The sequence below is a fragment of the Pongo pygmaeus genome, chromosome 22, assembly GCF_028885625.2.
Source record: "Pongo pygmaeus isolate AG05252 chromosome 22, NHGRI_mPonPyg2-v2.0_pri, whole genome shotgun sequence".
NCBI lineage: Eukaryota > Metazoa > Chordata > Mammalia > Primates > Hominidae > Pongo > Pongo pygmaeus.
This window is the reverse complement of record NC_072395.2, coordinates 26,213,782-26,240,561: the sequence shown is the minus strand read 5'-3', so window position 1 is coordinate 26,240,561 and position 26,780 is coordinate 26,213,782. Positions and strand designations below refer to the sequence as shown.

The 26,780-nt window shown below is 42.0% G+C and overlaps 1 long non-coding RNA gene and 2 pseudogenes across 2 annotated transcripts in view; 2 read left to right on the top strand and 1 right to left on the bottom strand.

The window, feature by feature from the left end:
* The window catches only part of LOC129022368 (uncharacterized), a 28,572-nt gene extending 26,236 nt beyond the window's left edge, over positions 1 to 2,336 (bottom strand). For both annotated transcript variants that reach the window (XR_008496390.1, XR_008496392.1), the window contains exon 1: positions 926 to 2,336. This is a non-coding gene — a long non-coding RNA (uncharacterized LOC129022368). The remainder of the gene's footprint in view (positions 1 to 925) is intronic.
* Positions 2,337 to 10,868: 8,532 nt separating this feature from the next.
* Positions 10,869 to 20,346, top strand: LOC129022710 (keratin, type I cytoskeletal 18-like; annotated as a pseudogene).
* A 2,984-nt stretch (positions 20,347 to 23,330) lies between these two features.
* Positions 23,331 to 26,316, top strand: LOC129022367 (C-terminal-binding protein 2-like; annotated as a pseudogene).
* Positions 26,317 to 26,780: the final 464 nt, after the last annotated feature.

Below are 26,780 nucleotides of genomic sequence, written 5' to 3'. Positions count from 1 at the left end.
TACATAGTGTTCTAACAGGGCCCAGCAAACAGGTGAGATTGTAATACTCATGCACACTCTGGTGACAAGAAATGTTATCATCCTCAAAAATGAACACAACCAGCTGGGCTCGGTGGCTCACGCCTATAATTGCAGCACTTTGGGAGGCTGAGGTGTGCGGATCGCAAGGTCAGGAGATGGAGACCATCCTGGCCAACATGGTGAAACCTCGTCTCTCTACTATTTATTTATTATTATTATTATTTTGAGACAGAGTCTTGCTCTGTCACCCAGGCTAGAGTGCTGTGACAACATCTAGGCTTACTGCAACCTCCTCCTCCCAGGTTCAAACAATTCTCCTATCTCAGCTTCCCAAGTAGCTGGGACTTCAGGCTCATGCCACCATGCCCAGCTAATTTTTGTGTTTTTGGTAGAGATGGGGTTTCACTATATTGATTAGGTTGGTCTCAAACTCCTGACCTCAGGTGATCCACCCACCTCGGCCTCCCAAAGTACTGGGATTATAGGCATGAGACACTGCACCTGGCCACCCCATCTCTACTAAAAATACAAAAATTAGCTGGGCGTGGTGGCATGTACCTGTAATCCCAGCTACTCAGGAAGTTGAGGCAGGAGAGTAGCTTGAACCCAGGAGGCAGGGGTTGCAGTGAGCCGAGATCGCCCCACTGCATTCCAGCCTGGCGATAGAGTGAGACTCCATTTCAAGGGAGAAAAAAAAAGAAAGAATGAAAGAATGAAAAATGACTCTCATATATGGATCTTGTCCACAGGTGGATTGGTGACTCTCAAACCAAAATTCATTACATCTGTGAGACTGTAACTCTCCTAAAGGGACACAGTCAGCCAGAGAAGACTCATTTATGAATCCAGTTCACTGCTGAGATTGGGACTGGTGTACTTAGGCCCAACATACAAATTCTCATACCTGGCATCTGGACATGTGGAGTTGCTCATCTCATTCTTGTCACTTTCTGCAGGTGGGATTGTGACATACATCTCTGCCCAGCTCCTGAGTGTTTTAGCTCTGTTTCCTGTGCCCATTTCACAGATGGGATTCTGATATATCACTGAAGCCAGCACCTAGGTGATTTGACTCTTATCTCCTGCCTTGGTGCTGCCCACAGGGGACATTGGGACATATCACTTGGCCTTGCACCTAGGTAATGTAAGTTTTCTCTCTTGCATTAGTGCTACCCACAGGGGCATTGTGATGTATTGCTGGGCCCCACATCCAGGTTATGTGACTCTTCTGCTGGTGCCCTGTCCACAATGGCCATTGTGACATATTGCTGCGTCCAAAACCTAGATAATCTACCTCTCCTTCCTGAGCTTTGCCCAAGGGGACATTGTGAAATATCTATGTGCCCATCACCCATGTGGTGTGATTCTCTTCTCCTGCCTAGTCCCTGCTTAAAGAAGGGGTTGTGACATATCACTGTGCCCAGCACCTAGCTATGTTACACTTTTGCTTTTTAGGATTTGTTTGGAAGGAGATTGTGATACATTGGTTAGTCCACCTCCTAGGTGACATTATTCTTTTGACTTTGCCCTGCAAGTGGAAAGCACTGTGACACATTATTGGGCCCAACACCAAAGTGAGTCTACTGTCTGAACCCTGCCTACAGCAATTTGTACCATATGGCATTGTGACATATCTCTGAGCCCATCAAATATTTGACAAGACTCTTCTTTTTTAACCAAGACTTTGCCCATAGGAGAGATTGTGACATAATTCTGTGCCCAGAAAATAGGTGATGTTTCTTTTGTTTTTTGCTTGAGCCCCACATTGTGACATATTCCTGGTCCAAAAACCTGAGGGAAGGGAATCTCCTGCCTGGTTCTTGCCTACAGGGATCCTTGTGAAATATTTCCACGTTCATCACCTTAAAGATGTGACCCTCATCTTCTGCCTTGGCCATGTTTGCAGAAGGGACAGTGAGTTATTCCAAGGCCCAGCACAAAGATCATGTGATTCTGCATCCTTGTCTCTTCAGAGGGGTCATTTTGACGTATCTCTAGACCCATCAACTAGATGATGTGATGCTCCTTTTCTCCCTGAAACCTATCCATAGTGGAGATGGTGAAATACAGCCTGGCACAGCACCTACATGATGGTACTCTCCTCTCATGCCTGGGTGCTGCCCACAGGGGTCATTGTGACTTATAGCTGGGTACAGTCTTCAGGTGATGTAACTCTCCTCCATTTTTGGGCCCAAACACACAGTGCATTACCATATAGCTCTGCTCCTCTGACCTAGGTGATGTGTCTCTCCTGTCTGTCATCTCCTCTTAGGGGGTATTGTGATATATTGCTGGGCCCAGAACCAAGGTGATGTGGCCTTTTCTCTTGCCTGGGCCCTGCATACATGGTGTATGGTAACATACATCTGGGTTGAACACATCGGTGATGTGACTTTTCTGCATAGGTTTTACTAACAGGGGTATTATGACATACTTTTCTATTCATTACCTAGGTGATGTGACTCTCCACTCTTATCTGGGCCCTTCCAAAAGAGGGGATTGTGACATATCACTGACCCTACCACCAAGGTTATATGACTCTTCTCTTTTCCTGGGTTTGCATATTTTGGATATTGTGACATATCCCTGGGCCCAACACTTAGGGGATAAAAGGTTTATTCCTCTACCTTACCCACATAGAAACTTGTGACGTATTTCTGCATTCATCACCAAGAAGATGTGACTGTCCTCTTCTGCCTGCATCCTGACCACAGAGAGAATTGTGTCATATTGCTAGATCCAGCACCCAGGTGATGTGACTCTGCTGCCTGGGTCCTAATTTGAGGAGTGGAATGCAACATACCCATACCTGAGCATTCAGGTAATGTGACTCTCTTGCCTGGTCCCTGTTCTCAGGGAAGCAACATATCCCTGGCCCAGTGTCCAGCTGATTTTGCACTCCTGCTGTCTTCCTATATGCAGGTGTAATTGTGATATATATCTTGGAGAACAACTCACAGGTGCAATGATGAATTTCATATGTCAAACCAGCCAATAGGAGAGATACTGCTTCTCCTAGCTACACTTAGGGAAATGAAAAAAAAAAAAAAAAAAACCCTGGGTCTCCTCACTAAGGTCATCCACTCTCTCACATATTACATAAAGCCCTCAGGTGGTACATAGTCTCATCACAGGGCCCAGCACACAGGTGAGGTTTTGTTTCTTGTATGCACACTGGTGAAATTTGTTTCTCGTATGCACACACTGCACCCTCCTGACCATTATGATTTTCACCCTCAGACATAAACAGAACCCACTGGTGAGGTCCTGAATTTCACACATGAATGCAGTTTATAGTTGGAACTGTGACTCTCATATGTAAACATCTGGCCATACTTGGAATGGGAACTTTGTTATAAACCCAGCTCATAGAAAGGTGATGATTCTCTTATCTGGACCCCGCCAATTGTAAAGATGTTGACTCATATATTGGCTTAGGGCCACAGGTATGATCATGGGTCCATACCAGCATGAAAATCTCAGAACAAGTTGAGACTGTCATGCATACCATATAAAGCCCTCAGGTGCAACACAGAAAGTCCTAAGAGGGCTTAGCACACAATAATATAATGACATTGGGATACACCCCCAGCCAACATTAAAGATTGTCGTTCTTTAACATGATCATATTTCACTTTTGAGGGTCTGAATCTCACACCCGAAGGCAGTTTCAAAAGTTGAAAAATTGACTCTCATATGTGAGAGTCACAGATGTATTGATGACTCTCAGATCATGCGTCAACACACCTGTGAAGCTGTGATTTCAATAAGGGGACAAAGTCTGCAAGAGAAAATGGGGCTGCCATGCACAAATTTAGTCCACTATTGAGATAGTGACTTGTGTACTTAGATCAAACATACAGAAGTTGTTCACTCTCATGCCTAAAACCAGAATATGTGCAGGATTAATCTCTTCTCTGGACCTTCATGCAGGTGTCATTGTGAAAAACATACACATTTGTCCAGCACCTGAGTGATTAACTCTTTTGTTTAAGCCCAGCTCACAAATCAAATTGGGACACACCATTGGACCTAGAACGTAGGTGATGTGATTCTATTCTCTTGCCTTGGTGCTGCCCGCAGTGAGCATTGTAACCTATCACCGAACTTAACACCTAGGAGATTGGAGGCTCCTGCCTGAACTCTGCCCACAGGGGGCCTTGTAGCATATTTCTGCATACACCACCAGATGATATGACCCTTCTTTCTGCCTGCACCTTGCCCACAGGAAAGATTGTGACATATCATTTGGCCCAGTAATCAGTAATCAGGTGTGTCTCTCCTGCCATGGCCTTGCCCACAGGGAGTGTGGTGATATATCACTGAGCCCAATATTCAGGTGATTTGATTCTGCTGCATGTACTCTGATTCAGGAGGGGATTGTAACATATCCCTGGTGAGCACACAAGTGAAGGGACTCCCCTCCTAGCCTCTGACCTCAGAAAACATTGTTACATATCCCTGGCCCAGCCTTAGGTATGTGACTCTCCTACCTGGTCCCTGCCATCAGGGAAGATATTGACAGATCTCTTGCCAAGCATCCAGGTGATGTGACTCTCCTGCTCAGCCCCTACCCAGAGGAGAGATTGAAACATATATCTTGGCCAGCTCACAGGTGTAATAATGACTCTCATACCTCAAACCTGCCAATAAGAGAAATGCTGTTTTTCATAGCGAGGCTTTGGAAAACGGGTAGGTCCTAAGTCTTCTCTTTGTATGAAGGTCTTAGAGGAATACCACTGTCTCTTATATAAAGCCCTTGAATGGTACAAAGAGTGTTATCACAGGGATATGTTGCATAACCTAGAGGAGGGGCCCAGCTATATGTCACAATTAGCCCACGGGCCAAGGCACAGGCATGAGAAGGGAGTCACATCACATATGTGCTGGCCTAAGTGATATGTCATCATCCCCACTGTGGACAGGTCTCAGTAAGGACAGGAGAGTCACATCATTCTAATAATGATCTCAGAGATATGTCACCATGACTCCCCTGGGCAGAAACCAGGAGTAAGAGTCACATCACCTGTAGGCTAGGCACAGAGATGTCACTCTTACTTCTGTGGGCATGTCTCAGGCTGGAAAGGAGAATCACAACACCTAAACACTGGACCAAGAAATATGTCACAATCTTTCTCACGGGCAAAGCCCAGGTACGAGAATAGAGACATATCAAATAGTTTATGGGCTCAGAGATATGTCACAATGCTCCCTGTGGGCAGGGTTCAGGTAGGACACTCACATTACATTGGTGCTGGTTCAGCAATATGTCCCAATGCCGTCTGAGGGCAGAGCCAAGACAAAAGAGTAAAATTTTTTTTGTGTTTTACCCATCAATATGTCACAATCTGCCCACAATACGGGCAGAATCTGAAAAAAGGGAAGAGTCACATTGGCTAAATTCTGCGCCTAGCAATAAGTCACAATTCACCCTGTAAACAGGGACTAGACAGAAGATAAAGTCACATCATCTAGTGGCTTGTGCAGAAATATGCCACCATGCCCTCTTTAGGCTGGGTCCAGACAGGAGAGCTATGTCACCTGTGTTTTGGACCCAGAAATATGTCACAAAAGCCCATGGACACAGCACAGGAAAGACAGTCACATAACCCGAATATCAGGTTCAGTGGTATGTCCTAATGCCTCCTGTGAGCATTGCCAAGGCAGGAGAGGAGACTCACATTACCTGTGTGCAAGATCCAGTGATATGTCACACGGAGGAGTACCACTCTCTTGCATATTGTGTAAAGTATGGTAGAGAAATTGTCCCCACAGGGCTCAGCACACAGGAGAGATTATGCTTCTCAGATGCACACCCCACCAATATTCAGGATGGTCTCTATCACATATGGAGAGAGTTCACCTTTGAGTTCCTGAATTACACAGGCAGGCACAGTCCACAATTGGGATTGTGACTTTCATATGTGAATATCCAGCCACAGGGGGGATGGTCACTCATTTTTAAACACAGCTCATAGGTAGTTAAGAACTCTTATTTGGACCCAGCCAATTAGAAAGATGTTGACTGTCATACCTGGGCTTAAAGCTAAAGGTACATGCAGGGGTCTGTGCCAGCTTAAGGTCTCAGAGAGGATTCTTACACTCATGCATACTATATAAAGGCTTCATGTGGTGAAGAGAGTGCCCTGACAGGGCCCAGAAAAAAGGTGAGATTGTGACACTCATATGCACACACAGCCAAGAGTAAAAATTGTCATCTTTTCATATGAATACAGCCCACAGTTGAGGTCCCGAATCTCACACCTGGAGGCAGTTGAAAGTTGAACAATTGACTCAGAAGTGGATGTGATTCATGTTTGAATTAGTGACTTTAAAACCAACATTCAGTAACATGTGATGTAAACTCCATTAAGGCGCCACAGTCCTCAGGAAAGACTGAGGCTATCATGCACAGATCCAGTCCACCATTGAGATTGTGACTTGGATACTTAGACACAACATGCAGAATGTGTTTGCTCTCACACCTAGATCTGGGACATGTGCAAGATTTTTAGTCTCAACCCTGGAATTTCCTGGAGGTGTTACTGTGAAATACACCTCGACCCAGCACCTGAGTGATTTGACTCTTCTGCCTAGCCCAGCCCACAGATAAAATTGTGGCATTATTGAACCCAGCACCTATGTGAGATGCCTCTGTTCTCTTGCTTTGGCAATACCCACAGGGCTCATTGTGACATATCTCTTGGTCTTACACACAGTTAAAGTGAGTCTCCTCTTTTGCCTTGGCACTGCCTACAAGCGACATCGTGACATATTCCTGGGCCCCACACTCAGATTATGTGATTCTCCTGCCTGCATCCTGTAACATGGGGCATTGGGACATATTGCTGGGTCCAACAATTAGGTCATGAAAGTCTCCGGTGTGGGCCCTGGCAATGAAAAACATTGTAATATATCTCTGTGCTCATCACCCAGGTGTTGTGACTCTCTTCTCCTGCCTGGTCCCTGCTTACGGGAAGAATTGTGATATGTTGCTGGGCTCAACTCTTACCTGATGTGACTCCTTTCTTCTTTCTAGATTCTTCCATCAGAGAAGATTGTGACATATCACTGGGTCCCTCGCATAGGTGATTTGACTCTCCTACCTGGGCCCTCCTTTCAAAAATTGATGTGTGTCTCCTCTACTGCTATGTCTCTGTTTGAGGGTGGATTGCTATGTATCAATGGGGCCAGCAACTAGATGTGACCCTCCTCTCCTACCTGGGAACTGCATACATTGTGTATTGTTCTAAGTGCTGGATCCAACACTTAGAACTCTACTGAATGGGCTTTGCCCTTAGGAGTATTATGAGACACCTTTTTATTCATCCCCTGGGTTATGTGACCCTCCTCTACTGCCTGGGTCCTGTCAAAAAGAGGAATTGTGACAAATCACTGGAACAAGCACCCGCATGATATGACTCTCCTCTTTTGCCGGGGCCCTGCGTGTTTTGGATATTGTGACATACTGCTGGGCACAATACCTAGGGAATTGATGGCTCCTGCCCGAGCCCTGTTCACCGGGGGTCTTGTGACATCTCTCTGCATTCATCACCTAGAAAAAGTGCCTGCATCCTGCCTACTAAGAAGATTGTAACAGATCACTTGTCCTAGCAACCAAGTGATGTGAGTCTCCTCTCACGCCTTGGTGCTGCTTTCAGGGGACGTTATAACATATCACTTGGTTCTGGACCCATGTTTTGTAGTGATTTTCTGCCAGGGCCCTGAAAAATAAGCTATATTTCTGGGTCCAATACCCAGGTGATGCAGCTCTCCTGCCTGGGCTCTGCCTACAGGGGATATTGTGACATATCTCTGCACCCATAACTCAGAAAATGTGACTCTCTTATTTCACCTGTTCCATACTTACAGAGGAATTTGTAACATATCGCTGAACCCAGGACCTAGATGATGTGGCTCTTCTCTTCTGTTTACGTTCTTCCCACAGTAAAGATTGTGACTTATCGCTGGGCCCAACACTAAAGCGACATTACCCTTTTGTCTTAGCACTGCACTCAAAAGTCATTGTAACATATAGTTGGGCATTGTAACATATAGTCGGGCATCGTAACATATTGCTCAGCAAGCTGATGGGAGTCTTCTGCCTGGATCTTGCCCACAAGCAGTATTGTGAGATATCTCTGAGCACATCCACCATTTGATGTGATTCTTTTCTTTTACCTGGGCTTTGATTGTAACATATCTCTGGGCACACCACTTAGGTGATGTGATTTTCCTCTTGGGCCTGAGTCATGTCCACAGAAAAAAGAGTAACCTCGTTGACAGCAGCACACGGTGATGTGAAACTTCTACCCGGTTTCACCTCACAAAGGTTCTTGTGACATATCTCTATTCCCAGAATTTAGATGATGTGACTTTCTTCTTCTTCCTGGGACCTGTCCAGAGTGCAGATTGTGGCCCAGGAAATATGTGATGTGACCCTCATCTCATGCCTGGTTTCTGCCCGCTGGAGTGATTTTGACACATAGCTGGGCCAAGCCTCTAGGTTAAGTGACCCTCCTTTTCTTCCTGAGCCCTATCTACAGGTGACATATTAAATATCTCTGGGCCTCCCACCTAGGTGATGTGACTGTCTTTCCTGGGCCTTCCCCTAAGGGGGTATCGTGACATATTGCTGAACCCAGCACTCAGGTGTCGCGCCCCCTTTTTTTTCCCCTGGGCTCTGCATACATCGTGTATTATGACTTTTTGGTCCAAAATATAGATGATGCAACTCTCTTGCAGGGGCACTGCCCACATGGTATTATGAAATATCTTTTTATTCATCACCTAGGTGACATGATTCTCCTCTTCTGCCTGGAACCTGCCCAACAGGGAGATAGTGACACATCACTCAAACCAGCACTTAGGAGATATGACTTTCCTCTTTTGCCTGGGCCTTGCATATTTTGGGTATTGTGCCATATCACTGGGCAGAACACCTGTGTAATGTGACTCTATTCTCACATCTTAGTGCTGTCCACTGTGTGCATAATGATGTATTGCTGGGCCTGCTCACAGGTGATGGTTGTCTCTTCTTCTACTTTGGCACTGCCCACAGGAGGCATCGTGAAATATACTGGGCCCTGCACCCAGGTTATGTGACACTTCTGCCTGTGCTCTGCCCACATATGAGGAGTTGTCACATACTGGTGGGCTCAACACCCTGGCGATGTAACACTCTGGCCTGTGCCCTGCCTACAGAGGGCATTGTGACATATCTCTGCACCCATCACTCAAGTTATGTAACTTTCTTCTGCTGACTGATTCCTGCTCAAGTGGGGATTGTGAAATATCAATGGAGTTAACACCAAAGTGACACCAGTTTTTTGCCTTGGTTCTTCCCTCAGAAGGCATTGTAACATATTGCTGGGCTCAGCACCAAAACGATGTTGAGTTTCCTGTCTGGACCCTGCATACAGGAGTCATTGTGACATATCTCTTGACTCATCAACTATTTGATGTGACCCTCCTCTGTTCCCTGGGATTTGCCCATAGGAAAGCAACAGCCTAAGCTCCAGAGTCAAACACCACACTCACCAGACTACGGAGGATTCATCACCAGACCGGGAAGCAACAGTCTGGGCTCCAGAGTAGCCTGCCCATCTGTGCACAGACAAGGAGAGGTTTTATGAACTTTTGGCGTGGCCTAGGGCCCTAGCTCTTTTTATAATGAGTTGTTTAGCATGATGCCCCGTCACAAGGGCCCTTCAAAACTGGGCTCAAGGAACACGAAAAGGCCAACTTGTTTTTGCGATTGTCTGTTGTTTTTCAATAACTATTTCTCAGAAACAGCGCTGGATGAACACCTCAAGGGGCTCACACAAGCTGTTCCGGGACTTAGTGACCATTGTTTCTGTCCGTGTTCATTGAGATCAAATATATTATTTAACTTTTCCTCCACATTCAGCCTTAATTTGATGCTCAATTGTAGGAAAATATTTTTACACATATACAGGGAAGGCACAATTGGTATAGATTACAGATACAGGGTAAGCAGAGGAGAATTAAAAGCACAATTAATAAAAACCGCACCCACCATGGCCAACGCCAATGCCAGCGTGACAGCCAGTCCATGATGGGGTCCCGATGGTTAGATTCTAACTGTTTTACTTGTCCTTGCATTGGGCAAGGAGAGTAATATTGTGAGAATTTTCAGTGATATACACACAATATTCGGTATGCAGCAAGGCTCAAACCCTCTTTGGGCTGTGGTAAGCATACCTAATGCCATTCAATTTTGCAACACAACAGTACGCAGCTGAGCAAATTCATCTGGTAACAACATAAGTCCAGTGCTACTATCATTAAGAGCTTTTTCTACATGTAAGCTTAATATTTTAATTTGTTGCTGAAGCAGGATGGTACCGGGGCAGGGAAGAATACTGTGATAGGGTACCACCACCAGGGAGTCTGGCACGTTCATAACCAGCAATGTTTGTAAGCATCTAGATTACTGGGGAGGAAAATACTATCCCAGATGATGAATGGAATTAATGGCACCCCCAAGTGCATCTCCCCATCCAATATGGGGCCAGGTATCACCACCCATAGGATCTGCATACCCAGAGGGCCCCCCAGTAGACAGCAATGGTTATACTATAATTATAGTGTATCAAGGTATTATTAAATTAGCAAAGGAAGTCCAGGTTGGATTGCAAGTGTTGTTGTTGTGGCCCCATTGGTACCGACATAGCCATTCAGAAATGTTGGCAGGGGCAATTCCCCAAGGTAGTTCATTTCAAGTGGCCTCTGGCAATTTGGTGCACAGCCAGCATTGACTGTGGTTTGCTTCTGTTGCAGCGGTGGCTGCCCAGATGATGAACTCATTCTCTGCCTCAGACGTGATGACCCAGGTACTGATTACTAGCAGATAGGTTATTCTCTGTAATAAGAAAAATGGCGGGGAACATAATATTGTTTTTCATCTTTAGGAAATTGTGCTACCCCTTTATTTTCTGTTCCCATAGCTACAAGGTCACCAGCCTTAGGGGCGGGATCTGATGGATGCTGTATCCATATTTTGGCGCCAGGAATTAAGCTACCTGTACCAGTGGGTCTGAATCTCCCAGTTCTGTACGTAGTCTCTGTTGGGGCAGAGATTTCCTCAGGGGTTAATTGTTAACAAGGTACCACCGAAAATTGAGCAACCCGCCTCTGCGGTCTTGTAGCAAAAGAATCTGGAGTGGTATTGTATAAAGTGAACTTTAATTATCCCCGGTAATTACTATCAATTATACCACTATACATTATAATGTGTCTCATTGCCAGTCTTGAACATGTTGTTGTCCATTCATCCACAACCAAGTTTGCATTTATGGTGGAAATTTTGATCTGCCTGCTGATTAGTCTGTCAAAGGAGAAAGCAGAGATTCATGAACATCAATATGGAAAACAGCGACAATGGTAGTGTGCGCCAGGATTCATATATCTTCCCAGTAGTGTTTTCGCCAAACCTCTTTATTTTCAATTGACCATTTGTTTCATTGCCATTTGGGCATCTAGGTAGTAAGACCACTTGCTACCGACCAAGAGTAAGTATACAAGTAACAAATCCCTCTGGCCTCCTCCTGAATAGCTCGGAGGACAGTTACTAGCTCAGCCAGCTGACTGCTCACATCCCTCCCTTCATCAGAAATGCTTACGTTTTTAGCAGGATTATAAGCCACAGCCTCCCAGCATCGGGTCCCACCAATGTTTTTGGCAGAACCATCAGTAAACCAAGCATGTTTCTAATCCTCTGTGCTATCTGCAGGACTTGCTCAGTGGTTTCCTGAGAAGGCAAGTTTTGCACATCCTCATGTAAAAATGATACCCCTTTTGGTTCCGGCTTAGCCTGGTCTTGTATGTACCATTTCCATTTTATGATGCTACTTTTTTGAGTGTACCCTATTCAATGAGTTTTGAGGGAGCTAATGACCCAAGTCATAATAGGAATTTTGGGCCTTATAAAAACATCATGATTAAAACAAAGGTGTTCTGTTTCCTGTAGAGCCCAGTAGCAGGCCAACAGCTGCTTCTCAAAGAGAGTATAAGCTTTGCCAGTCTCTGGCAGCTTCTAGGTCTAAAACCCCAAAGGTATCCTCTTCCCATCTTGTTTCTACCTAAGGCTCCAATTAACATGTTGATCTCGGACAGTTACTTGCAGTTCTACTGGCCCATCCTGTAAGGGCCATAGATCCAGGGCCAGTTGCTCTGCTTGTTTGGCTTGTTGAAAAGCCAGGCTCTCTTTCTCTCTCCAGTGAAAGTCATAGTGTTTTCTAGTGACTGCATGCAGAGGTTGTAAAATGTTACCCAAGTGGGGAAAATGATGTCTCCAGAATCCAAACAAGTCAATAAAATTTTGGACCTCCTTTTCAGTGGTAGGGTTGCAAATTCCAGTATTTTAGCCTTAGCCTTTGGTAAAATGGGCTGTTTCCCTGAAGTCCATAGGATGCCAAGGAACTTTACAGTTTGTGGAGGTCCTTGAATTTTACTAGGGTTAACTTCCCATCCTTGAGATAGGATTTGGGTTTTGACCCGCTCCAAGCCCCGGCTGACTAGTTCTTCAGTTTTACCCTGACTGGGCCACTCAGACTGCTGCTTTTTTCAGCAATAGGTTGATAACTTTGAGCCTGATCAGTCAAGACATAGTCCTGGCATTGGGCCAGGGCCAGTCTGGAAGTCAGATTAGCATTTTCCTTTTTCCGGCATACATTTCTCTTGTAGCAACCAGTCCCTATATTGGCATATTAACTTATAAGCAGTAACCAAGCACCATCCATACCGGGAAATTCCCTCAGCATCCCATTTACCAACTGCGATTCCCTGCATCACCGCATGCACAGCCAATGATTTAAAACACACTAATTTAGATTCCCAATTTTCGGAAAGGCCAGTTCCCTTGGACCACTGAATGGCCAAGGGGGAGAACTGGGGGAGTTCCCATCCGAGGATATGGAAAGTCCCCGAGCTCTCAGTCTGGTCCCTGCAGTCAAAAAATGGCATGATTTCCCTTTCGGATCCTGTTCGTGACACCAAAAATGTTCTGTGTGGGAAACGCGCAAAGGGAGAAGAAAAGACACACACACAGTACCTTTAAGGATAAACAGACTTTATAACACGTAAATGGCAATGCAGATATAATAAGCATGTGACATAATAAGCAAGTTGCAATGGGAAGGGGAGAACGGAATATATATATATGTATATATATACTCACCAGACTATGGAGGATTCACCACCAGACTGGGAAGCAACATCCTGGGCTCCAGAGTTGACCACTTGTCTGTGCACAGATGAGCAGAGATCTCATGAAGCTTTGGTGCAGTCTGGAGCCCTAGCTCTTTTTCTAATTAGTTATTTGGCGTGAAGTCCAGTCGGGAGGGCCCCTCATGGCTGGGCTCAAGGAACACTAAAAGTTCAACTTCTTTTTTGTGATCTTCTATTGTTTTTCAATAACTAACATATAGGAATAAATTGAAATAGAGGTTTAGCCGAAATAGCGCTGGATGATGCCTCAACGGGCTCACACAACCTGTTCCAGGACTTGGTGACCATTGTTTGAGTCCATGCTCAATTGAGTTCAAATTTAATATTTAACTTTTACTCCACAAAGTGTCAAAAGTAATTCCTTCGAATACAGGAAATTATGTAACTACTCACAAACTAAACTTCTGAACCAAAAGTCATAAATTGAGTACAGAGATTTAAAAAAAAGAAAATCTAATCACATCTGTCTACAGGGGACTCAAATTTATTTATTTATTTATTTATTTATTTATTTATTTTAGAGACACTGTATTGCTTTGTTTCCCAGGCTGGTCTCAAACTCCTGGGCTCAAGTGATCCTCCCACCTCAATCTCCTAAAATGCAAGGATGGAAGATATGAGCCATTGTACTATATAGTAACAAAAACAGACTAAAAGTGGCAAGATGCATCAAAAAAGTTTTATGCAAATCTTAACCAAATGGGGACAGACTAGGTCACAATTATATTATGCAAAAACACTTTTTAAATAACTGTCTCAGTTTATAAAATGTATTATAAATTAAACTTGTCAAAGAAAACAAAGGAAAAAATAATAAAAGGGTTTATTCACTGGAAACCTATGAAAATTATATACATTTATTTAATTGTGTGTATATATCTAATTATGTGTACACACACATATATGTACACCTCACATGAGAATTTTAAAATACATCAATACTATCTTGACAGAACAAAAGCAAAAAACAGCAATACACTAAAAGTACAATATTTTAATATACCTGTTCTGTAATTAATAATAAAGCCAGATAGAATATTAAAAAGAAAACAAAGGACATGAAAATACTGTAAAGCAATTTGATGTAACATAGGGAACACTCTACACAACAACAAAACTCACAATCTTCTCAAAAGCTCATAAAACATTCTCCAAAAAATAACTATTAAGCCAAAAAACAATTTCTAACAGAATTTTTGAAAATTTGAATGTTACAAAATCTCTTGAAAAAAATCAATGAATCCAGGAGCTGGTTTTTTGAAAAGATCAGGGACATAGCTAGACCACTAATAAGACTAATAAAGAAGAAAAGACAAAAGGATCAAATAGATGCAATAAAAAATGATAGAGGGGATATCACCACCAATCCCACAAAAATACAAACTACCATCAGAGAATACTATAAATACCTCTACGCAAATAAACTAGAAAATGTAGAAGAAATGGGTAAATTCCTGGACACATACACCCCCACCCCAGACTAAACCGGAAGACGTTGAATCTCCGAATAGAACAATAACAGGTTCTGAAATTGAGGCAACAATTAATAGCCTACCAACCAAAAAAAGTCCAGGACCAGACGGATTCACAGACGAATTCTACCAGAGCTACAAAGAGAAGCTGATACCATCCCTTCTGAAACTACTCCAATCAATAGAAAAAGAGGGAATCCTCCCTAACTCATTTTATGAGACCAGAATCATCCTGATACCAAAGCCTGGCAGAGACACACACAAAAAAAGAGAATTTTAAGCCAATATCCCTGATGAATATCAATGCAAACATCCTCAATAAAATACTGGCAAACCAAATCCAGCAGCACATCAAAAAACTTATCCCTCATGATCAAGTCGGCTTAATCCCTGGGATGCAAGGCTGGTTCAACATACGCAAATCAGTAAACATAATTCATCACATAAACAGAACCAAAGACAAAAAAACACATGATTATCTCAATAGGTGCAGAAAACGCCTTCGACAAAATTCAACAGCGTTTCATGCTAAAAACTCTCAATAAACTATGTATTGATGGAATGCATCTCAAATTAATAAGAGCTATTTATGACAAACCCACCACCAATATCATACAGAATGTGTAAAAATAGGAAGCATTCCCATGGAAAACTGGCATGAGACAAGAATGCCCTGTCTCACCACTCTTATTCAACATAGTGTTGGAAGTTCTGACCAGGGCAATCAGGCAAGAGAAAGAAATAAAGTGTATTTAATTAGTAAAAGAGAAAGCCAAATTGTACCTGTTTTCAGATGACATGATTTTACATTTAGAAAACCCCATCGTCTCAGCTCAAAATCTCCTTAAGCTGATAGGCAACTTCAGCAAAGTCTCAGGATACAAAATCAATGTACAAAAATCACAAGCATTTCTATACGTCAATAACAGACAGACAGAGAGACAAATCATGAGTGTACTCCCATTCACAATTACTACAAAGAGAATAAAATACCTAGGAATCCAACTTACAAGGGATATGAAGGACCTCTTCAAGGAGAACTGCAAACCACTGCTCAATGAAATAAAAGAGGACACAAACAAATGGAAGAACATTCCATGCTCATGGATAGAAAGAACCAATATCGTGAAAATGGCCATAAAGCCCAACGTAACTTACAGATTCAATGCCACTCCCATCAAGCTATCATTGACTTTCTTCACAGAACTGGAAAAAACTACTTTGAAATTCATATGGAACCAAAAAAGAGCCCGCATAGCCAAGACAATCCTAAGCAAAAAGAACAAAGTTGGAGGCATCACGCTACCTGACTTCAATCTATCTACACTACAAGGTACAATAACCAAAACAGCATGCTACTGGTACCAAAACATATATATGCCAATGGAACAGAACAGAGGCCTCAGAAATAACACCACACATCTACAACCATCTGATCTTTGACAAACCTGACAAAAACAAGCAATGGGAAAAGGATTCCTTGTTTAATAAATGGTGCTGCAAAAACTGGCTGGCCGTGTGCAGAAAACTGAAACTGGATCCCTTCCTTACACTGTATACAAAAATTAACTCAAGATGGATTAAAGACTTAAATGTAAGACCTAAAACCATAAAAACTTAGAAGAAAACAAAGGCAATACCATTCAGGACATAGGCATGGGCAAAGATTTCATGACTAAAACACCAAAAGCAATGGCAACAAATGCCAAAATTGACAAATAGGATCTAATTAAACTAAAAAGCTTCTGCACAGCAAACAAAACTATCAGAGTGAAAAGGCAACCTACAGAATCATAGAAAATTTTTACAATCTACCCATCTGACAAAGGGCTAATATCCAGAATCTACAAATAACTTAAACAAATTTACAAGAAAAAAAACCATCAAAAAGTGGGGAAAGGATATGAACAGACACTTCTCAAAAGAAGACATTTATGCAGCCAATAGACTTATGAAAAATTGCTCATCATTACTGGTCATCAGAGAAATGCAAATCAAAACCACAATGAGATACCATTTCATGCCAGTTAGAATGGCGATCATTAAAATGTCAGGAAACGACAGATGCTGGAGAGGATGTGGAAAAATAGGAACACTTTTACACTGTGGGTGGGAGTTTAAATTAGTTCAACCATGGTGGAAGGCAGTGTGGTGATTCCTCAAGGATCTAGAACCAGTAATACCATTTGACCCAGCAATCCCATTACTGGGTATATACCCAAAGGATTATTAATGATGCTACTATAAAGACACATGCACATGTATGTTTATTGCGGCACTGTTTAAAATAGCAAAGTCTTCGAACCAAACCAAATGTCCATCAATGATAGACTGGATTAAGAAATTGTGGCGCATATGCACCATGGAACACTATGCAGCCATAAAAAAAAGGATGAGTTCGTGTCCTTTGCAGGGACATGGATGAAGCTGGAAACCATCATTCTCAGCAAATTATCACAAGAACAGAAAACCAAACTGTATGTTCTCACTGATAGGTGGGAGTTGAACAATGAGAACACACGGACACACAGCAGGAAAAATCTCATACCAGGGCCTGTTTAGGGGCGGGGGCTATGGAAGGAATAGCATTAAGAGAAATACCTAATGTAAATGATGAGTTGAGGGGTGCAGCAAACCAACATGGCACATGTATACCTATGTAACAAACTAGCATATTCTGCACTTGTACCCTAGAATTTAAAGTGTAATAAAAAAATTGAATGTTACAGACTGTAATTTCTGACCAAAAAGGATTAAAACCAGAAATCACTAACAGAAGAAAATTAATAAAATTCACAAATACATGAAAATTAAACTATTTACTCTTGAACATGCTTTTGTTCGAGAGTTAGAATACTTAATATTCTGAACATGTCTATAATGCCCGAAGTGAGCTACAGATTTAATACAATCCCTATGAAATTCTTAATTTGATTTTTGACAGAAACAGAAAATGTGACTCCCAAAAGTATATGGAATTTCAGGGGACCACAAAGAATTCTACAATTTTCGAAAAGAGAAAAAATGTTGGAAGCATTACAATCAAAGTAGTTTGTTACTGGCATAAAGACAGATGACTAATAAAACAGAATGCAAAAAAGATGTAACTCTCACATGTTTATTGTAGCTTTATTTCCAAAAATCAATAGGTTAAAGCAATCCATACTTCCCTCAACAAATGAATGAATGAATACAATTTGGAATTTAAAAACAATAGAATATTACTCAGCTTTTGAAAAGCAGAAAACCTTCAATCTACAATAAATATAAAATTTTGATGACATCATGCTAAATAAAATAAGCCAGCTACAAGACAGATACTGTGTGAATCCACATGTATAAAATATCTAAAGTAGTAACGGCCTGAGAAACAGAGAATAAGATGGCATTTGTAAAGGGCTGAACAAAGGAGAAGATGGGCAGTGGTTTCAGGTGTATTGAGTTTTAGTTTTGTAAGATAAAAATGTTCTAGAGATATCTCGCATAATGTCAATATGCTTAACAAGTCTAAACTATATAGTCATTGTAAATTATTGTAAAATTGTAAATAATTGTCAATTTTATGTGTTGCTTATAACAATGTAAACAACAATAATACGTAAGTGAAATAGAATTATAATGCATTTCAGTAATTACCTTCAGGTCCTCGGCAAAACCTGAGTCCTGTCCTCTCACTTTCCTCCCCAGACAGAGCGAGCTTCCCCACTCCCTCCGCACCTTCTCCAGCAACTACCGGTCTCTGGGATCTGTCCAGTTGCCTAGCTAAAGCATCCAGCAGGTCAGCAGCGCAGCCAGCTTCTATGCAGGTGCTGGGAGCTGGGGCTCTTGGATCTCTGTGTCCCATTCCACCAGCTTCCACGACAGCTTGGGGTCTGGGGTCCTAGCCGCGGGGATTGCCAGGGGTCTGGCGGGTAAGGGGGGCATCCAGAATGAGAAGGAGACCATGCAAGGCCTGAACAACCGCCTGGCCTCCTAGCTGGACAGAGTGAGGAGCCTGGAAACTGAGAATCAGAAGCTGGAGAGCAAAATCCGGGAGCACCTGGAGAAGAAGGGTCCCCAGGTCAGAGACTGAAGGCATTACTTCAAGACCATCGAGGACCTGAGAACTCAGATCTTTGCCAATTCTGTGGACAGTGCCTGCATCATCCTGCAGACTGACAATGACCACTTTACTGCTGATGACTTTAAAGTGTGAGACAGAGTTGGCCATGTGCCAGTCTATGGAGAGCAACATCACTGATAACACCAGTGTCACTCAGCTGCTGCTGGAGACAGAGATTGAGGCCCTCAAGGAATAGCTGCTCTTCATGAAGAACCATGAGGAGGAAGTTAAAGGTCTACAAGCCCTGCTTGCCAGCTCTTGGTTGACCATGGAGATAGATATCCCCAAGTCACAGGACTTTGGCAAGATCATGGCAGGCATCTGGGCCCAATATCACGAGATGGCTCAGAAAAACTGAGAGGAATTGAACAAGTACTGATCCCAGCAGACTGAGGACAGCACCACAGTAGTCACCACGCAGTCCACTGAGATCGGAGCTGCTGAGATGACTCTTAGGGAGCTGAGATGTACAGTCCAGCCTTTGGATATCGACCTGGACTCGATGAGAAATCTGAAGGCCAGCTTGAAGAAGAGCCTGAGGGAAGTAGATGCAGATGGAGCAGCTCAATAGGATTCTGCTGCATTTGGAGTCAGAGCTGACACAGACCTGGGAAGAGGGGCACCAGGCCCAGGAGCATGAGGCCCCGCAGAACATCAAGGTCAAGCTGGAGGCTGAGATTGCCACCTACTGCTGCCTGCTAGAAGACAGGGAGGACTTCAATCTTGACGATGCTCTGGACAGCAGCAAATACCTGCAAACCATCCAAAAGACCACCCCCCGCAGGACAGTGGACGGCAAAGTGGTGTCTGAGACCAACAACACTGACGTTTTGAGGTGCTGAGCCAGTAGAAGCAAGGTCCCTTTGGGGAGCAGGAGGCCAATAAAAGTTCAGAGGTCAAAAAAAATTATCTTCAAATCACAGAAGTGTTTCCCTCACACAAAAGTAATATAGATTCATTAACAGATGTGGAAATTAGAACAATTTCCACAACTACTCACTCAGAGAGGATTAAAAAAATAATTGATCAGCAACTAATAAAACAAACACACAAGTCATAAATAAAGTATTAGTATTGTTTATACAGGCAAATGAACAGAGAATTATGTTGGAAATAGACATGTGGTTGATTTATATTTGACTTTTTTTCTACACTCTCTTAAAGTGTACAGAGTTGAATATAGTCATATAAAATTATATAGGCAGAATCTAAAAACACAATTCAGTGATGAAAGTCCACCTATCCTAACAAGGAAATACAGGAATATAAATATTACAAAAAATTAAATAAACATTAACCTGTGAAATACCAAATTAAAAAAGCATACAACTGAAGAAGACTCTTTCTAGATAACTACAATGTTCAACCATAACTGGGCACCCATAAAGAGCAGATTTTGAATTATTAGCCTATGATTAGAGTAACAAAATTTCACAACAAATGCATTATAACCTCCCATAAAGAGCATTTAGAAGAAAATTTTAATAAAGATTTCAATGATATTAGAGACACGTTTTATTATGTTCTTAATATATTACTCCTCTTTTTATACAAGTGGAAAGGCTATAATTTATTTTTATTTTATTTTATTTTATTTTATTTTTTGAGATGGAGTCTCACTCTGTCACCCAGGCTGGAGTGTAGTGGCGAGACCTCGGCTCACTGCAACTTCTGCCTCTGAGGTTCAAGCAGTTCTCTGCCCCAGACTCCCAAGTAGCTGGGATTACAGGCACCCGCTGCCACTCCCGGCTATTTTTTTTTTTTTTTTTGTATTTTTAGTAGAGACGGGGTTTCACCATGGTGGCCAAGCTGGTGTTGAACTCCTGACCTCGTGATCACTCACCTTGGCCTCCTAAAAGTGCTGGGATTACAGGTATGAGCCACCACACCGGCCTATAATTTATTTTTTTAAAAGCAAAGCAAAGCCTTATATTTTAAAATATGGGAACAACATGAATATTCTAAAATATGCTATGGGACACTACTATATAATAAGCAATTAGAAATAAATTATACTATCATTCAGATAATTGTTAAGGAAAGTAAATGGAAACATTAATAAGCTTTTCTATGCAGTAAACTTAGACAAACTAAAACTTCTTAATGTGATATGCATACTAAGTATCTAATTCACTTTTTATATAACACATAAGTTCAAATATGCTATTCTGAAACCCCTGAAGCTAAAATTATAGGCTAATTTGGCATACATAAAAATAGGACAGGTAAAACGTACAGATCACAGTCCCACTAAGCTTTATGTAAGATGATTAATTAATAAAATAACTCATTAAGAAATAATGTAACAATTAAGAATTTATTCTATTCTTGGCAAGTTTCTAAGTTTTTCTATGGCATTAAGGTCTTTTAAGATTCTTTGAGATGAGTAGATACAATAAACTATTCCACAGGTGAGGCGCTTGGCATATAGAGTTCACATTTCTAAGTTAGTTCCTACTAAGTAAAAGAAAACTTTTTGACCTACATTACCAGAGATGAAAAAAAGAATAAAGTGAAATAGAAGATTCAACTTTATCATACGTGCTGAGGTACTTTGGGCTCTGATACAATTTTTTTCCCATTATTTTGCAGGATCAGATTTGAAATCATAGGACTGAAAATTATGAAGGGGAAATATTTGTGCTTGGTGTTTCTGAAATATGTGAACCAAACCCCAATGTCTGCACTTTTTCTCTCACAAACTTCTGACACGAGGCACAGATTTTTGCAAAATAGCTTAATATAGAAGTCTCACAAAATGTGCAGATTTTCCCAGATCCCCAAAAACAACGGAAAAGTACTGAGAGTACAAGGCCTTCACAGGAATAGCAGAAAGAAGAGGAGAACATTGGCTCTCACTGTTAATGCCCTGGAATGTTAGCGGACGCACAGGAGAAGGCTTAGAAGATTTAAGAGCATAATAAGCATAGGGCAGGAAATTTCCATCTGTGGCAGCCAAAGGAGTAAATCTAGGAGTTTCCAGAACTAATTTCATTGAAGCAGAACTTCTAACACCACATTTTTAAGGTTTTCTCCTTGGCCTTTGCACCTCTCATCTTTGTTATTTGTTCATTCTTTCCTATCGGGGTGATGCCTATTATTCTCTCTTTTTACATTCCAAAGATATTTCCTTTACTGTAGAACAGGGCATCTAAGGGAGACTACAGCCATGAGTTCTTAGTTTCTGTCTCCGGATGAGCCAGTAAGGCCCTTTCCTCATCCCCCTTTCCCGCTTATCATTAGAGACAGTCCAAAAACTATGGCTGCAGGCTGCTAAAAGTCTAAAATAAAACAGAGCCATAACAACAGCAAAATAAGACTGGTTGGAAAAGCTTGCTGTACAAAGGCAACCAGGTCTGGCTTATATTCACCACATCCGTTCTTCTTTCCCAGTACAGCAATTGGGCTCAAGAGAAAACGCCCAACTTTTAGTATCTCCCTCTGTATAGAATGAGAACAGTGGAACATATGTTCAAAGGTTTGGCTTTTTGGGCTACCACTGATGACTAGATTCTGTCTCCCGCAACAGGGAGTGCTAAAGGAAAAGGCAGAGTAATGAGAATGACAATTTATGAGTGCTGAGAAAAGAAGTTGCATGCTTATCACAGCCTCAGAGAACAAACACTGCAATCAACTGTGGAAGCAAAGGACTAATGTGTCTGGAAAGCAATGGGAAAAATATCTTTACCTTAAAAATACACACAGAAACCCAGAGAAGACACATTGAAGACCCTGTTAATGAAGCACCAGAATGTACAGCCTCACTGATTGCTGTATTATCTTGTAGTAAGAAAGTTTGTACACACTACATTACACAGTTGTTTTATAAATTTCTGAATCTCATCAAAACATTGCAGGGCACACAGACATGGCAGAAAACATGTCCCAATTGAAGAAATAAAATAAACCTACAAATATTGACCTTTACAAATCTTTGTTGACTTTTAAGGGTCAAAATTTGTAGGTTTATTCTTTGTTGTTGTTGTTGTTTTTGCATTATATAATTTTAAAAATCAAAATAATTATCAAAGCTCCTTAATGACACCAGCACTCCTCTGGTCCGCGGCGCCCCGGCAAGGGAGGAGCCTCAAGACCATGCGGGACACCCAGGTGGACCCCCAACCCATGCCCGAGGCTCAGAGCAGGAGCAGGGACCTGGCTGCAATGGGCTGAAGCCGCCTCCACCCCCAGCAGTCACGGACTTCAAGAGCTCCAGACCTGGGGTCATGGTGAGATTCGTTGACTGACTGCACGATGGTGGCTGAGTTGCAAGCAAACGGGTTTCATCACCTTAAATGGTTTTGAACCAATGAAGCTATATTCCCTTGAAAAGATGGACAGCCCATCGTGTGAACTATAGAGTTTGTGAACAAATTTATATTGGGTTCATAGTGGCGTCATGCACACAGACTGTTGAGAATTCCCCTAAGTTCTTAGAGAACTGCTTTGCCTTTTGATCTGAGAGTTGCAACGTTCTGTAAAGAATGGCCCTTGTGGATAAACGCAAACTTAAGAGATAGCGACTGGACAGAATTTGTGAAGGAATTCGCCCCCAGATCATGAAAGGCCCCCTGCATCCCTGCTCCCTGGCGGCGCTGGTAGTCGGCCACGACTGCACTGTGGACATGCCCATCCTGAAGGACCTGGCCACCGTGGCCTTCTGTGATGCAGTCCACGCAGGAGATCCACGAGAAAGTTCTAAATGGAGCTGTGGGCGCCATGATGTACCACACCATCACCTCACCAGGGAGGACCTGGCAAATTTTAAGGCCCTGAGAGTGATCGTGCGGGTGGGCAGTGGCTATGACAACGTGGACATCAAGGCTGCTGGTGAGCTCGAAATTGCTGTGTGAAACATCCCGTCCGCAGCAGTGGAAGAGACAGCTGACTCTACCTTCTGCCACATCCTCAATATGTACTGGAGGAACACTTGGGTGCACCAGCACAGCGGGAAGGCACGCGGGTTCAGAGCGTGGAGCAGATCCGTGAGGTGGCCTCGGGAGCCGCCCGCATTCATTGGGAGACACTGGGCCTCATCGCACGCAGCAGGCGTTTGCAGTTCCAGACACGGCCTTTGAATTCAGCGTCGTATTTTATGACCCCTACTTGCAGGATGGGATCGAGCAGTCCCTGGGCGTGCAGAGGGTCTACACCCTGCAGGATTTGCTGTATCAGAGCGACTGCGTCTCCTTGAACTGCAATCTCAACGAACATAAACACCACCTCATCAATGAATTACCATAAAGCAGATGAGGCAGGGAGCATTCCTTGTGAACGCAGCCGGTGGTGGCCTGGTGGATGAGAAAGCCTTAGCATAGGCCCTCAAGGAGGGCAGGATACTAGGGGCAGCTCTCCACGTGAATGAGTCGGAGCCCTTTAGCTTTGCTCAGGGTCCCTTCAAAGATGCCCCGAATCTCATTTGCACTCCTCACACTGCCTGCTACAGCAAGCAGGTGTCACAGGAGATGAGGGAGGCAGCTGTCACAGAGATCTGCCGAGCCATCACAGGTCACATCCCAGGAAGCTTAAGAAACTGTGTGAACAAGGAATTCTTTATCACATCAGCGCTTTGGTCAGTAATAGACCAGCAAGCAATTCATCCAGGCATCCTGGGCGTGGCTTCAGGAGGACTTCCTGAACCCATGGAAGGGATCATCCCTGGAGGCATACCGGTGACTCACAACCTCCCGACAGTGGCACATCCTTCCCAAGCGCCCTCTCCCAACCAGCCCACAAAACACGGGGACAATCGAGAGCACCCCAACGAGCAATAGCAGAGAATGCCGGAAGGTAATCATTCAGATATACTTGGGAACAAGGACAGTGAAAAATAGATGAACTAAGAGAAAAAGAATCTGACGGTCTTTTTAGCTGATTCTGGACATACCTATCATTAATGTTGCAGTGTTAAAACTACAAGAGCTAGAAAACTGAAGATGTCGTCTGCTTACGAAAGCTCTGAAAGACTAGGGTGTGATTTATTAATGACCAGCTTCTGTTATTGCATGTTAAGTTTTTCATCTGTGATCAAATCACAAAGAATAAATAGAACTTTTTCTTTTATCAGTCTCTTGGGCACAGCAGGTCCTGAACACCCTGCTTAGAATGTTGCATTAAGAGTTCAAACATCAAAATAAAAACCATGAAGAGGAAATCCCCATCCTGTGACTTGAATCCCTTCAGTCTACAGGGACTGGTTACCTCTTTGTGCTAATAGGAAGATCACATTCCTAGAAAATGTGGAGTAAACTGTTTGCCTGTGTAGACACCTGCATGCATACGACTGAGGACAGTACAGGCTCCTGTACAGAGAAGCGTCTCTCACATCTGAACGGCATACTGAGCGGGCAAGTTGGTCGTTAAGTTCAGTAAATGCCTCCGATAATGCAAAAAAAAAAGTATTAAGTTTCACAAGCTGTTTGTAATCAAGCATATTTTCTCAGTTTCAGATCCTCTGCTATTTTATTGAGTGGAAAGTCTTGAGCTAAAAGGGTTCAAGAAAAATAATATTGCATTTCCTTATGTCACAGGAAACACTTTTAGTTGTAACTTGTCAGATTGTCTATGACCAAACCCACTTTTTTAGATACTGATAGTCTTCTTTTCTTCACGTGGTATTTTATACAAGAACACTTCAGATGTATTGGATGTGGCTGATTTTAACAAATCCTATTAGATTCGTATCAATTAGTTACATGTTCTAGTCATAGTCTTTTGTGAATCATTGCATTTGTTTAAAATGATGGCCGATTTTGAGCCTTTGTATAGGTACATTCCTGTTTTTGTGACAAAAGAAAAACTTTAAAATTGTCCCAAGAAGAAAAATAATGGCTATCAGAAGTATGTTTTGTTTTAGTGTGAGTTACCATTACTGTATTTGTTAATTGTAAAGGTAGACATTTAGCATTCAGTGCAGTTTTCAATAAAATGTAATTAGAAAAAACTGCTTAATGAACAAAAACAGAACTTAGACAACAAAAGAATATTAGAAGAAGTGACACATGAAGAAAATGAGATTATTAATAAAAAGATTTTTAAAAACCAACAAAAATTGTGAATCTAAAGAACACAATAACTATATTAAAAATTTAATCAACAGTCACAAAAGCAGACTTAATAAAGCAGAAAAAAATGCAATTGATGACATTGTACTTATAAATACTGAGTCATGAAAACATTTTTTAAACAGAATAGAGAAAAAAAGATGAAATATGAGACTTACTGAGCACCATCAAGTGGACCATTGTATTTATAAAAGGAGTCTTAGAAAAACAATATAGGAAAAAAGTAATAAAGAGGTTATTTTAAAATGTAGCTGAGAACTCCCCAGATGACAAGGTAATTAAACAAGAAGAAATACTGCCAAACAAAAACCTTCAACTGGAATAATTTCACTTCAGAAATAATAAAAAAAAAAAACTAAGTCTTTCCAAAATAAATAAAAGTTGAGTGTGTTATTAACCGCTAGAACAGTCCTAAAGGAAATGTAAATGAAAGTCTATCATGTCCAAAAATGAAATGTTGCTGCATATCATAAAAGCATATGAAAATAGAAACCTCTCTATTAAATGTACATATAAAAACAGACATAGAAATCTCTACTGTCATAATGATGGTGCACAATACTTTCAAAATATTGCTATGGAGTTTAAAAAATGAAGCATAAATTTGCATAAATGAGTGTTCATAGATACTCAATAAGAAAATATCATATGTGATATTAATAACAAAGTGGGGGTATAAAGAGGTACAGCTTTGCATTCCATTGAAATATAGTTGTTATATATTGTCATAACTTTAAGATGTTTTATTAAGTCTTCATTTCTCAAGATGATTACAAAAAACCTGTAGAAGGTATGCAAAAGCAAATGAGAAATTGAATCATGTCACTACAAAATCAACAAAAATAAAGCAGTAAGAGAAAAAATGATAAA